Below are 12,338 nucleotides of genomic sequence, written 5' to 3'. Positions count from 1 at the left end.
CGTGCTAGTGTCTGTTTCAAGCTGCCTTGTTAGGTTTAGCATGGGTTATAAAAAGTTGGTCAGTCGATCCCCTAATATTACTGGTCCTATAAATATAGTGTTCGATAGCTCGCACAGGGCACCATAGTCTATCTTCTCGCACGGATGACTTAGTGCCAATCCTCGGAAGCAAGATGGACCCGTGTTGAAACGCTCTGGCGTTCATTTTAGCTATGAAACCTACTTTAAAGGTCATAGAGACGCCATTGCGTGAAAAACAAGAGTTTTGAACGATAAAGCTTGCAATTCGACCTCACGACGGCCGGTTGCTAGCGCTACCAAAAAGACCGCTTTGAGAGCGATCTCCCGTAACGTGGCAGATTTCATCGGTTCATATGGTGCCCCTTTGAGAAGCTCCAAAACTCTGCTTAGATTCCATGCAGGAACGATTCTACGCTTAGGGGACGAGAATTGTACATGCCATTGAGGAGAAGACGGATGTAGTCATTCTTATATAGAGTTGATCCGTCCTCAAATCCCCTATGGATCGCTGCGATAGCCGATTTATAGTTGCTAACTGTGGCTACCTGTAAGCCAGAGTCGAACACTTCCGTGAGGAAGTCGGCTATCTGAGACTGAGTTGCTCTGGCAGGAGAGCAATTTGTCTTTTCGCACCACTTGTAGTATCGACCCAGACGTCCAGAATAGATTCCAGTGTTGAGTCTTTTCTACGTGGGCGATGAGGTTAGCAGCTTTTGTGAAAAGCCGCTCTCCTCGCAGCGTTGCCTGATAACGGCCATGCAGTTAACCTCAGATGACCCAGCTGAATGGTCGGCACCACTGTCTCCAGATCCTGCTGTCTCAGGAGGTCTGGTAACTGTGGAAGAAACCGAGGTGTACCTATGAGAAGGTTCACCATGGGCGAAACCATAGATGCCTTGGCCAAAAGGGTGCTATGAGTATTATGTTGCCATCTTCGCTGGCTATTTTCTGTATTACTCTCTGTAGTAGCGTATTTAGAGGATATTCGTAGGCCGTCATTCCTCTCCAGTTCAAGTGTAGTGCGTCTACCGCCAGTGCTCTTGGATCTCGATCCTGGAGCAATATACTGGTAGTTGGTGGTTGCTTGCTGATGCAAACAGATCCACTGTCGGATAAAACATTACTCGGAAGATGGTTTGGACCACCTGAGGAGACAGTGCCCATTCTGTCGGGCCCGCACCGCTAGAATGTTTGTGACCCCGGCTATGTGGATAGCCTTGAGTGACATTCCTCGATGGTGACACTTCTTCAACAAGCGAAGAGTGTGCATGCACAACAGGGGAGATTTTGTACCTCCTTGTTTGTTGATGTATGCTACCACCGTCGAATTGTCCGACTGCACTATGAACTTGCAACCCATCAACTGATCTTCTAACGCCTGGATCGTTCTTTCTACCGCCCAGAGTTCTAACAAGTTGATGTGAGACTTGGCTTCCGCTGGGGACCACAGGCCCGAAGCCGCCTGATCCTGAATATGACCCCAGCCCATCTTCGACGCCGTCCGTCGTGATGGTAAGCTGAGGAGGGGGCAGGAAATCTGACCCCTATGTTCAGGTTGGCCGTCGTGGACCACCACTTGAGTTTGTCGCGGATCAGTTCCGACATTGGAACCATCCTGTAAACTGAGTGGCAACTGGGTCTGTAAACGCCAGTAGGTGCAGCTGAATTGGTCTCATATGCATACGACAATTCGGCACCAGGTCTACTAGACTGGCCATCAGTCCTAACACTCTTAGCCAAGCAGTGGCTGGAGCGTGACTTTCTGCACTGAGAATCTTGACGCATTGTATTATGTTCATAATTCTCTCCGGAGAGGGCCTGGCCAGGCCCTCCGATAAGTGCAGACGGGCCCCCAGAAACTGGGGATCTGTGTCGGGACGAAGTTTGATTTCTTCACATTTATCACAAAACCCAAACTCGTCACGGTCTCTTGAACCATTTTATATGGTGCAGAGCCTCTACCCGCGACCGACTGTATATCAGCCAGTCGTCGAGGTAAACGCACAGATTGACGCCCTTTCGTCTGAGATAAGCCGCCACTGTCTTTACTATACGAGTAAAGACCCGTGGGGCTGTGGAAAGACCGAATGGAAGACATCGAAACATGTATGTCTGGTCTTTCACCCTGAACTTGAGCCATTTCTGGTCGCTCGGGTGGATGGGTACATGAAGGCACGCATCTTTCAAATCTATTGACGTTGCCCAACAATCTTTGATTGGACATGTCAGAACAGTTGCCAGAGTCTCCATCCTGAATCTTCGTGGTTTGATATATTTGTTCAATGGTTTGAGATTCAGGATGGGACGCCAGTCTCCAGTCTTTTTGGGAGCCAGAAAGAAGCTCGACCAAAACCCCCCTTGAAAGGGGGGGAAGACTGGGACTATGGCATTTTTCTGAAGTAGATTTGAAACTTCGGAGAGCAGTACCTGCCTCTGAACTAGAGAAGCTGGTAATCTTGTCTCCCTCTGCAGGTTCTGCGACGGAGGGGTTGTGGTAAACTCTAACTGATAACCCCTGCTCACTACCCCAAGCACCCATGAGCCCGGGCTGATGGTTTCCCATGCCCGGCGTGATGTCTGTAAGCGGCCGCCCACCTGTGGGGAAACCCCTGGTGGAGGGTTCACCAGTAAAGGTGAACACGCGGCCGCCGTGCCCTCAGGTACGAGACGACTTTCCCCATGAGCGTGCATTTTGCTCTTGAGGATTGCCGCCCGCTCCTGTGCCTGCTCTCTTCTTACCCCGAGGGCGGAAGAGGCGGCGCTGGCAGGTGCTTGAGCTTGTGGCGTCACATTGGAAGAGGCTTGTCTGGTCACCTTGACTTTGGCATGACCTCTTGACCTCCTCTTCCTAGACTTGCCTTTCTGGGTTAAAGATTTAAGTCTTTTCCTGCAGAGCTCTCTCTTGGGTGAGTTTAGTTGCAGTGTATCAACCACTGAACAAAACCCATCACCAAAGAGTGAGGCTTGTGCCACCGGAGTCTCTTTCAACTTTTCTGACAAGTCTTTGTTGAAAACGAGATTCAACGAGGCACAAGCTGTTCTCCCGCTTAAGTAGGACTGCTCTGCGAGTCAGTAGCATAGATTCCTCCATGATAGTAGAGGAAAGCTTTGCCGCTAGCTCACAATCCCGATAAAGATCGGAATCCTCCCCACACAGCTCCTTCACTTGATGACCTACACTCGAGGTCAACAAAGAAGAAAAGGCTGAAAGTCTGGTAGATACTCTGAGAGAATTATCCACCGACTTTAATTGTTCCTCCCAATATGGGGAGAACGATTGTGGGTGGTTCTTATTCACTTGGTGAGGTAAGAACTTAGCAACGGCCCCTTCTATACCTGGGCACCGGCACATTCCGTTATAGTCCTTCTCAGACACACGGAACGTTTTCCCGTAGGGTCGCCCTCTATAAGACAAGGATCCACGATGATCTCCTTTCTTATCAAGAGCCTGCCAATAGCCAAGTATTTCGCAGGAAGAGTGACACCAGATAATGTGTGTAGTCCACTACCTACCCCCAAGCCGACTAGAAGGACGCTTGGCGTCTCCTCGGTTACCCCAGGACCATACGTCAAGTCTAAGTTACGAGCTAGACGACGTAACGTGTCCGGGGTCTCCTTCGAAAACCGGGTGGTATAGAATCTACCCCACTAGACGTTGACTCACTTGCGCCCTCAGTATGGGCCGGAGGAAATGACGTCATCTCATGTGACATTCCCTCCTCGCCAGAGTCTTCCTCACCCTCACTGGTATCTGAATCCGACCCAACACCGATCTGTGATTCATACTCCTGTGTTTCAGAAGTGTTTGTCATGGTCGATCCCTCAGTGTAACCTGATAGGAGACCCGACATAACGCCAACTGAAGGGGAGGACACGCCTGCACCTTGCGATGCATTAGGTGTCACTGGGAACGTGGGCTCGCTAGTTACCGTTATCGTGTCGACCGCCTACTCGGCTGCTGTCGCACTGGTACCGACCTAGGTGCTCTACGTTCCCTACCCGCAGTTCCCCGGGTATTCTGAACTTGAGTCTGTCCAAGTCCGAACCTCTGCGGGTTAAACCAAGGAGGAACACGTCCCCACATGGCGGCCGGATTCATCCACGGCCCAGCATTGGGGAAATTCCCTTGATTAACGGGTATACCAACTCCTGGCACCCCCATGCTTGTTGCCACTGTCCGGTCTGTGGTACAGTAGTATACAAGTTGGGATTGGGCGCGAAGTTAGCCGCGGTTGGCAACTCTCGACCTTGCGGGAAAGTTGAATGACCGCTGGGTCCCTGCTGACTAGTTGATTGATAAACACTAGTATAACCTCGAGGATTATCGACCGTATTGGGAGAATCCGAGGTCAGCGCTGCTTGATTGAACACTTGATGTAGTGTACTTGGGGAGTTATTCATCATTGAATAATTCGACCCATCAAGCATGACCCTAGGTGATCGACTATCAAAAGGATGAACATCCTCTTGAGACCGCTCATGAGTAACTTGAGCAGTCGGATCAATACCTGATGATAATAACTTATCAGGGGGGCTCGCCCATGTCCACGCTTACCCTGGATATCCCGGGTTGCATGTAACGGGGTGCCAATGATAGGCTCGAGGTAGCACCTTCCGCATCTACCGATCCTTTCATTACTGATCTAGTCTCGTTCACGGGGGACCCCGTTACTAGAAATTGGGTCTACCACTGGCTCCGTTTCTTTCGAGAGGTTTCCCCCTGTACTTCGAACTAAGCCTAGTGGGTCCCTTGTCACTTTCGGGATCGCTCCCTTACTCGTGGCAACACTAGATCCTGGCCCCCGTGTTCAACAGAACATACTGTTTACTAGCGAGAGAACCAGTATCAGATCCTCCTATTTTCCGGGGGTTATTCACCCCTGTACTAATGGGTAGATCTTTGGAACCAACTACTTTCGGGGTGACCCTGTACTCATGAGTAAGTTCGATGAACCCTGCACTTTCCTGGGGTTTCCCCCTGTACTAATAACTGGGTTCATTGTATCGAGACCAGCTGTGTTCTCCGGCACTTGCGCACCTGTACTAACTGCTGGTCCCAACTCTGACATTTTCTGTGGCACTACAGTCGCACCCCTACTCGTGTCTGAGCCTTTAGACCCCAATTCAGGATTCCCGGGGGAACCTGAACCAGAGAAAAGGGCAGGAGCCCTAGCATCGGTAGCCCCCTTGCCGCCTAACTTAAGCGGTAGCGGGCCTCCTTTGCTATCCCGCGCGTTTCTCAACTAACTTTCCCGACTTACCACCTTTTGAAGGTCTCTGCTTGGATGGTCTAATTCCCAACTGCTGTCCGCGCGCCAAAGCGTCAAACTGCTCCTCTGAAATCCCTATACATATGGTACATCTGGCGGAACGCGAACACTCACGATGAACATAACAAAGTAAATGAGGGTCCCAGCCAGGAACCGTGATGGGCACTTAGCACATCGACGGGAAGACATAATATGGTGTCCTCCCCGGGAAATCAAACACTATATATAAACAAGACCAGTTATATAATATATAGAGGATACAGGTCACTTCAAAGTACTAGTAAGATGGTATAATCTTTATTATGGTAATTAGATTTCGATTAAATTTTATTCAATCTACACAGAGAAACGGCACAAAATAGAGATTATATAGAATATATCTCTATAAAATATGACTATAAAACCCGTCACTCGACTTCGATATAGCTTCACTGATAGTAGCAATCCACCATCACACAACTTTCACCTACTGTACGTCTCTGGTATGTTGTCACTAGTCTAATTCTAACAACTGCCAAGAACAACAGGGAAAACGCTATATGAGTATAACAAGTTACGGATATCATATATAGAATAAATTGTGTGATTAAACTATACAGCGGACGCTCTAGCAATGCCTTCCGAAAAGCTAGGCAATCACACGGTAACAAAGGGCGTATTCTTAGATTAGCGACCGCCATGTTTTGGGCGATCGCGGGGAATCGAAAAAAATTCGACTAAAGGACACATCCCGATAGTTTAATGAGTTTAAAAGTTCCCCATGATACTTAACACTCTCCGCTATAACTGCTATCCTTCCGATTGCAATACACGGCTGTTTTTAGTACACAAAATCGTTCACCAACAAGCACGACCGTCGGAGCTCATAAGCAACACGTCTTTCTTGGGCGGTGACAAAAATTTTGAACAGGGATCGCGTTGACGCATGCGCTCAACTCAAAGGCGCCGATAGGTCGGTCTTAGGGACAGGTCAGAAAAATCTCTGTGTGAGAGGGTTTTTGTGTTTCGCATAATCGGTAGATTAATGCAATTTGTATTTGTATCAACATTGAAGGTGGGTAGTTCTATGTATAAGTATATGATATGTGTGGAACATCATGCAAGTTGAATGGTGAAAATTGGTGCAAAAATGTTAAAATTCCGTAGATTCTTGCAAAATTGGCATTTTGCGTTAAATAAAAAAATGAGTGTCCTCTCCAATTCATGCCTCCATTTTTGTTAACATTAAAGAGGAAATATAAACCCTTACCCTACCTGTATAATCTGTGTTATATTACCAATTGATGGGACAGGGCACTGATTGAGGAATTCATTTATTTTACATACAGTAGACCACTTGTTCTTGATACCACAGTTCGCTGCGTTAAAAATTTGTCCTCTCCAGAACTGAAGTTAATTACTAATTGTTGAAATAAGAAGGGTTATATCATAGAATGTGAAATTTGTAGAGGAAGAGTGGTCTTCCTTCTACCAAGGTGGCACATGATTTGGTATTTGTTGCATTTTTGCAAGCCTGTATCCACGATTCTGTTTGCAATTTAACAAATGTCCTCTCCAGCACAATTATGTCATTTCCATGAATTGGTAAACAAACTAAAAACTAAAAATTTCAAAGAGCCAAACCTACAAGAAATTTTTGCATTTTATTGCAAATTGTGCTTACAAACCACTTTAGTGTTCAAATTATTGTCCAGTTGTTGAGAACACATATGATATTATTCTGCATTGAACTTCGGTTAGTTAAAAATTGCAATATTCCTAATTTAACCAGAATATTAACCCTGTTTGTAGTGGATTTTAAATGCTGGGGATCTTTTATGCAATAATATTGATGCAGCTATTTCTAAAGTAAAAGTCCCGGTTAAAGTATGCTTTATTATGTGTTAAAAATGTGTCCTATCCAGAACAAATGACACAGGAGGGTCTTTTATTTTAGGTTTTCCATGACTAGTACAACAGATTGACGCAGAATACTCACTTATGCATCAGTGTAGCTACTGGGCAGGACAAAATGACTATTTCATGAATTTTTCATGTGAAGATAAAGTTTATCCTTAAAAATATGTAGTAATTTTGCACCATTTATCTGGATTAGTATCAATTTACTAATTGTTTTATATTGAAACTGGCATATTTAAGACACTGAAGTGTAAAGGAACATGGTCGTGCGCCATGAATTGGGGGCCAAATGCGTTACACACTAAAAAATTGAACAATTTACATGTTTTTGTACTTAAACTGATCTAATTCATAAACTGTTCATCAAAACCATATAAAATTATATATCACTGTAAAGCTTGGAGTACCAGGAAGACACACCTGCAAACAATTGGTCAATATACAGGGTGCCATAAATGTATATAGGGTGTAAAAGTTGAATTTTGGTTCAAAAAGTATACTATTTTGTTTCTCTCTTATTTACTAACATAAACACCTGTTCTGTTAAAACCTTTTTAGATGTGCTAATAACATTGTAGGCTTTCTAAAAAAGCAAACTTGTAATGATGAGTTATGTTACCTACCTGAGATACAGGGTGTTCAAAAGTCGTACATAATTTTCATGATTTTTATTACATTTTCAATCAAAACTTTTTTCCTCCATGCCCCACACAAAAACCAGTGGCATATATTTGAATTCCTCATCAAATTTCCATCCAAAAAATGTTAACTTTTACAGCAGTGGGGTAATTCCTTCATGAAATATGACCTTCAGAACATTTCGGAGCATAAATGAATACTTAACACAGTAACGTATAGGAAAAGCCTAGAACCCATGACACAGAATGCAGCACACTTGCAACAAATTAACTTAGCTTGTAGTAAAACTGGTCACATTTCAAACTAGACATAAATACCAAAACAATGGTACATAATCCATTTCAATACCTTGCTGGGTTATGAAGTTACAGTAAAAAATATATTTGTGAGGCGCTAAAAATCAACATTCCCTATACTTGAACACATGCCTCAACCGTAGGATCCTCAACCGTAGGATCCTCCACCCCTGACTTCACATCGTTTGAATTGCTATATCTCAAGAAGTAAATAAAGTGTGAAGTTCTTTCTTTCCACAAATTGAGCTAGATAAATAAGCAACCAAATGAGACCAAAACTAGTTCAGTACCTCTCTCCATTCTTGAGATCTGGGACAAAATGTCCCAAATAAAATAAAAAATGTAACGCCTCCACCTTTTCCTATACCCCAATTCATGACGCACGACCACATACAACAATTATTACAGACTAAATATGAATAAGTATGAACCCAATGTTGGTTACATATACTCTTTCAAAGTTGTGTATTAAATTGTTTAAAAAATGTCCCTCCAGACGGCAGCTATGTTTTACACAGCAAAAATTCAATTTAATTTTTTAATGGTTCCTGAGGGTTTGACGCTCTAATATTTTGAGAATTATTGACACACCATCTGAACTTTGAAATGATAATGAATTTGCATGAAATAAATGAGTTTGAATTTTGACCCCTTTTGGGACTCAATGTTGTCATTTATAATGAAATAGCCCATAACTTCACTATACTTCAAGCTACTGAGCTGATTTAAAGACTGTTGGTTTTCTCTTTAAATTCTCTTTCCAGTGATACCAAACTTGATAAGGTTCGCTTAAAAAAGGCAAAAAGTGCCGGACTCCCTAAATGAGGTGACTTTTAATTATTAATTATTAATTATCTTTTATTTTCTTTATTTAGTTTGAACTATTACAAGCAAAATTGACTCGTTTTGACTAGAGCGGGCATTTAATTATTTCACAACAATATTTGATTTTAGAAATAAGTGAAGGTGGAGTTGTACTCTTTGTTCATTCATCATTATTGTTGATAATATTATTAAAGTCAGAAAATGGCAAGTAGAAGTAGTTGAAAGTTATTTTAAAGGAGAAAATTAGAAATAAAAATAAAATAATTATTTCATGATTTTGAGATTTTCAATTCCGGACGCGGGCGGTAAACAGGAAACTAATAATCAAGTGTGAAGGGCTAATGCAAAATCAATCATTGTGAAATTGGGGCATTGCAGTCATAACTAGCATGACTAGAAAGGTTAAAAGTCAAATTAAGGGCGATCCTGACTTTTTGACCACCCGAGCTATATAAGGTACAAATTGCAAATTTATCATATTAAACTTTCGCAACAAGGTTAAACATGTTTTCATTCAACGGTACAAACATACCTTTTATTCCATCAAACAAGCTTTATTTTGTTCCAAAATTCACGTTTTTATAGCTATTTTTGACGTAAAAGAGCTGGTTACAAAACCGGTGATGCCAGCTCTGAAGTTATCGCGTAGCACAAGCGCTTGATGTACGCTCATTTTGACCGTAATTTACGCTAGCGTATCATGCATTTTCAAGCGTGTTTGATATCGTTTTACTGCATGACGCAATTCTGCATTTATTCAAGATGGCTAATTTCTCGAAAAATGTGATGTATGTACATGTATTTTACCCCGTAATTTCCCTCATTACTCAAAGCCCTGCCCTCTTTCACAATATTTTACCTTCTTGGATATCATAGGTAGGTCACTGTATTTTTAAAGATTGTTTAGGTGGTTTTTACAATGAAAAAATTGATGTTAAAGCTTCTTTTCAATAATTGGTTTTACATTGTGTAGCTTGTTAAAAAACGGGTAAAAAAAATTGTTTTTAGCTTGTTGGATATTGTTGCTTAATAGTTTAAAGCTTGACTCCTGAGATGAAACTTTTAGTTTACTTAAGTTTAAGCTTGTTAGAATATTAAACCTTGTCCTTGATGAAATAGTAATATTTGAGCCCTAGCGAGGGTGGTCTAAAAGTCAGGATCGCCAAATTAAGAAAATAATTGTAGGTATGACTTGTTGTATTAGTAGAACTGCAACTTGCTACATAACGTTATTTATGAACGTAAGCTAATTAATGATGACATGATGTATGCATGTAGCAGGTAAAACGTAAGGTGCCGAATTCGGCAGACTCATCACATGTGTAACATGTGTAAAGTTGTAATAACAAATTTAATCGTAATTAAGTGGATTACCTTGATAATCCAGTGAATTGCGATGCTAGATTATGTCTTCCATAACTTGTCTGTAAATGTTGGAGCCCCGATCTTGAATTGATTTGCGTGATTTTGGGTAATAACCTAAAGATTTTCTGCGACCGCAGTATCGAAGCCATGGTTTTTAATAGGTGTAATCTACTTCACATAACTCCCTACGCATAGACTACGAAACAGGTAAATTGAACTAGAAATTGAAAGGAGTTTTACACTTAGGCTAACGTATAAAAGGAGACACTGGCAGGGAGGGGAAGAGGAGTATTATTTTTTTTATTAATTGTTATTAGGCTACTGGTGTTATTATCATTGTTATTATTATTAGTGTTAGGCCTGTTATTGTCTATATGTTTTTACTTTTTTTTAATCATTATTCATCATGAATTAGATTTTTGTTTTAGGGGCGGCTGTGCAAAATCTGCGGGGGGGGGGGGCGGGGGGTTTTGATTATTATGCTTTTAATAATAGGGGGATCAAATTTCAGCGGTATTAAAGTGAATAGCCCTTTGAATGAACTGATCCTGCATGCAATAATTTCTGAAGGAAATAGAACGAAGGGGAGAAGGGGGAAATAATTTAAGTGAAAGTAATAGTGAATGTAACAACTTGTTAAATCAACTCAAGAATATCAGTATTGTTTTATTGTATTGTTCTAACATTGTAAATTCATTTCAGATAATTCTAGAATTAAACTTTACATTTTTAGGCCTACATGTCAAAATTTTCACATAAAAATGTTACAAATGTATGCAAGGCGGCTTCTCCTCATGGTATAAAAAAGCCCAAACCAATGAGCTTCTGGGAGCTTTGCCCCCTGGACCCCCACCAGGGGCCCTTTCAGATAATTCTAAAATCAAAACTTTACATTTTTACATGGCAAACTTTCATAAAAACGTTACAAATGTATGCATTGAGGCTTCCCCTCATGGTGTAAAAATGCCCCAAACCCATGAGCTGGACCCCACGCTGGGCCCCACGCCAGTGCATAGGGCCTGCACTTTGGCTCGTTTTTTGCAGGTTTACATGGTCCAATAATCACAAGATGACTGACATGTGGTAACAAAGGAAGCAGTCACTGCAATTTGATTATGTCCCATATGATTGGCCATTCAAGACACCCCTGTGAATATACTATAGCGGCCTTTTCAAAATATAATACCTGTTTGCTTGACTGTATTGACAATACCCGGGAACAATACACACAGTATATGCATTGGACAAACTTTTTACAATAAGCATGATAAGTGATGATGTGACCTCCAGATTTATACATCGTTCGTCTCGCACACTGACAACATTTGATTGAATGGACTGTAGGCTACTGCGCCGTGATTACGGTGAAGGACACCGGTTCAAATCCTTTGTTTGGAGCCAATCGATAAAAGCATGCAGGGCCTCTATACCTATGTACAGTTTATCCCTACATAACCTATGTCTTGAATACGCTGGCAAAGTTATGTACTAATCGGATTAATACTATATAGCAGTAGGTAAAAACAAGTTTTGAATAATCCGCGCTATAAAGTCCCATTCAGTGATCCCAGCGAAAGTGAAAAAAACAAACAAATGATTACGTTTATAAATTTTTTTAATGAAAAACAAATGGCAAAAAAACAAAACAGGAAAACGACAGTATTGACGAAGTTGAAGCCCCATTCAAATACATGTAGCTAATTTATATACTGTCAGTACCGGTATATAAATTACAGACTCACGTAAATGCATTATTTTTTGTCTTAGACACACGGCGCGGCTTTCGGCTGAACCACTGCACTAGCAAGCTATGTAAGCACATCTATGACAATGACGAAAGGTACAAAATCAGCCATAGGCCTTTAGATAGCAGAAGACACAAAAGTGGTGTTTTATGACCTTTGACATTCTTTTGTGGCGAGTGAGATGGTCTTTCAATTCACGCCGAGTGTCCTTGACAGGTTTGACTATGCTTCAGTGGTCATGAAAGAATTCAAAAGATAACCTCTGCCCCAGTAATCCC

The 12,338-nt window shown here is 42.1% G+C and overlaps 1 protein-coding gene across 2 annotated transcripts in view; it reads right to left on the bottom strand.

The window, feature by feature from the left end:
* LOC140146071 (leucine-rich PPR motif-containing protein, mitochondrial-like) overlaps positions 1-10,474 on the bottom strand; it is a 73,436-nt gene extending 62,962 nt beyond the window's left edge. For both annotated transcript variants that reach the window (XM_072167819.1, XM_072167818.1), the window contains exon 1: positions 10,325-10,474. The gene's annotated coding sequence lies outside the window, so the exon portion shown is untranslated. The remainder of the gene's footprint in view (positions 1-10,324) is intronic.
* Positions 10,475-12,338: the final 1,864 nt, after the last annotated feature.

The sequence above is a fragment of the Amphiura filiformis genome, chromosome 2 (assembly GCF_039555335.1).
Source record: "Amphiura filiformis chromosome 2, Afil_fr2py, whole genome shotgun sequence".
NCBI classification, from domain to species: Eukaryota; Metazoa; Echinodermata; class Ophiuroidea; order Amphilepidida; family Amphiuridae; genus Amphiura; species Amphiura filiformis.
This window is presented reverse-complemented; position numbering and strand designations above follow the sequence as displayed.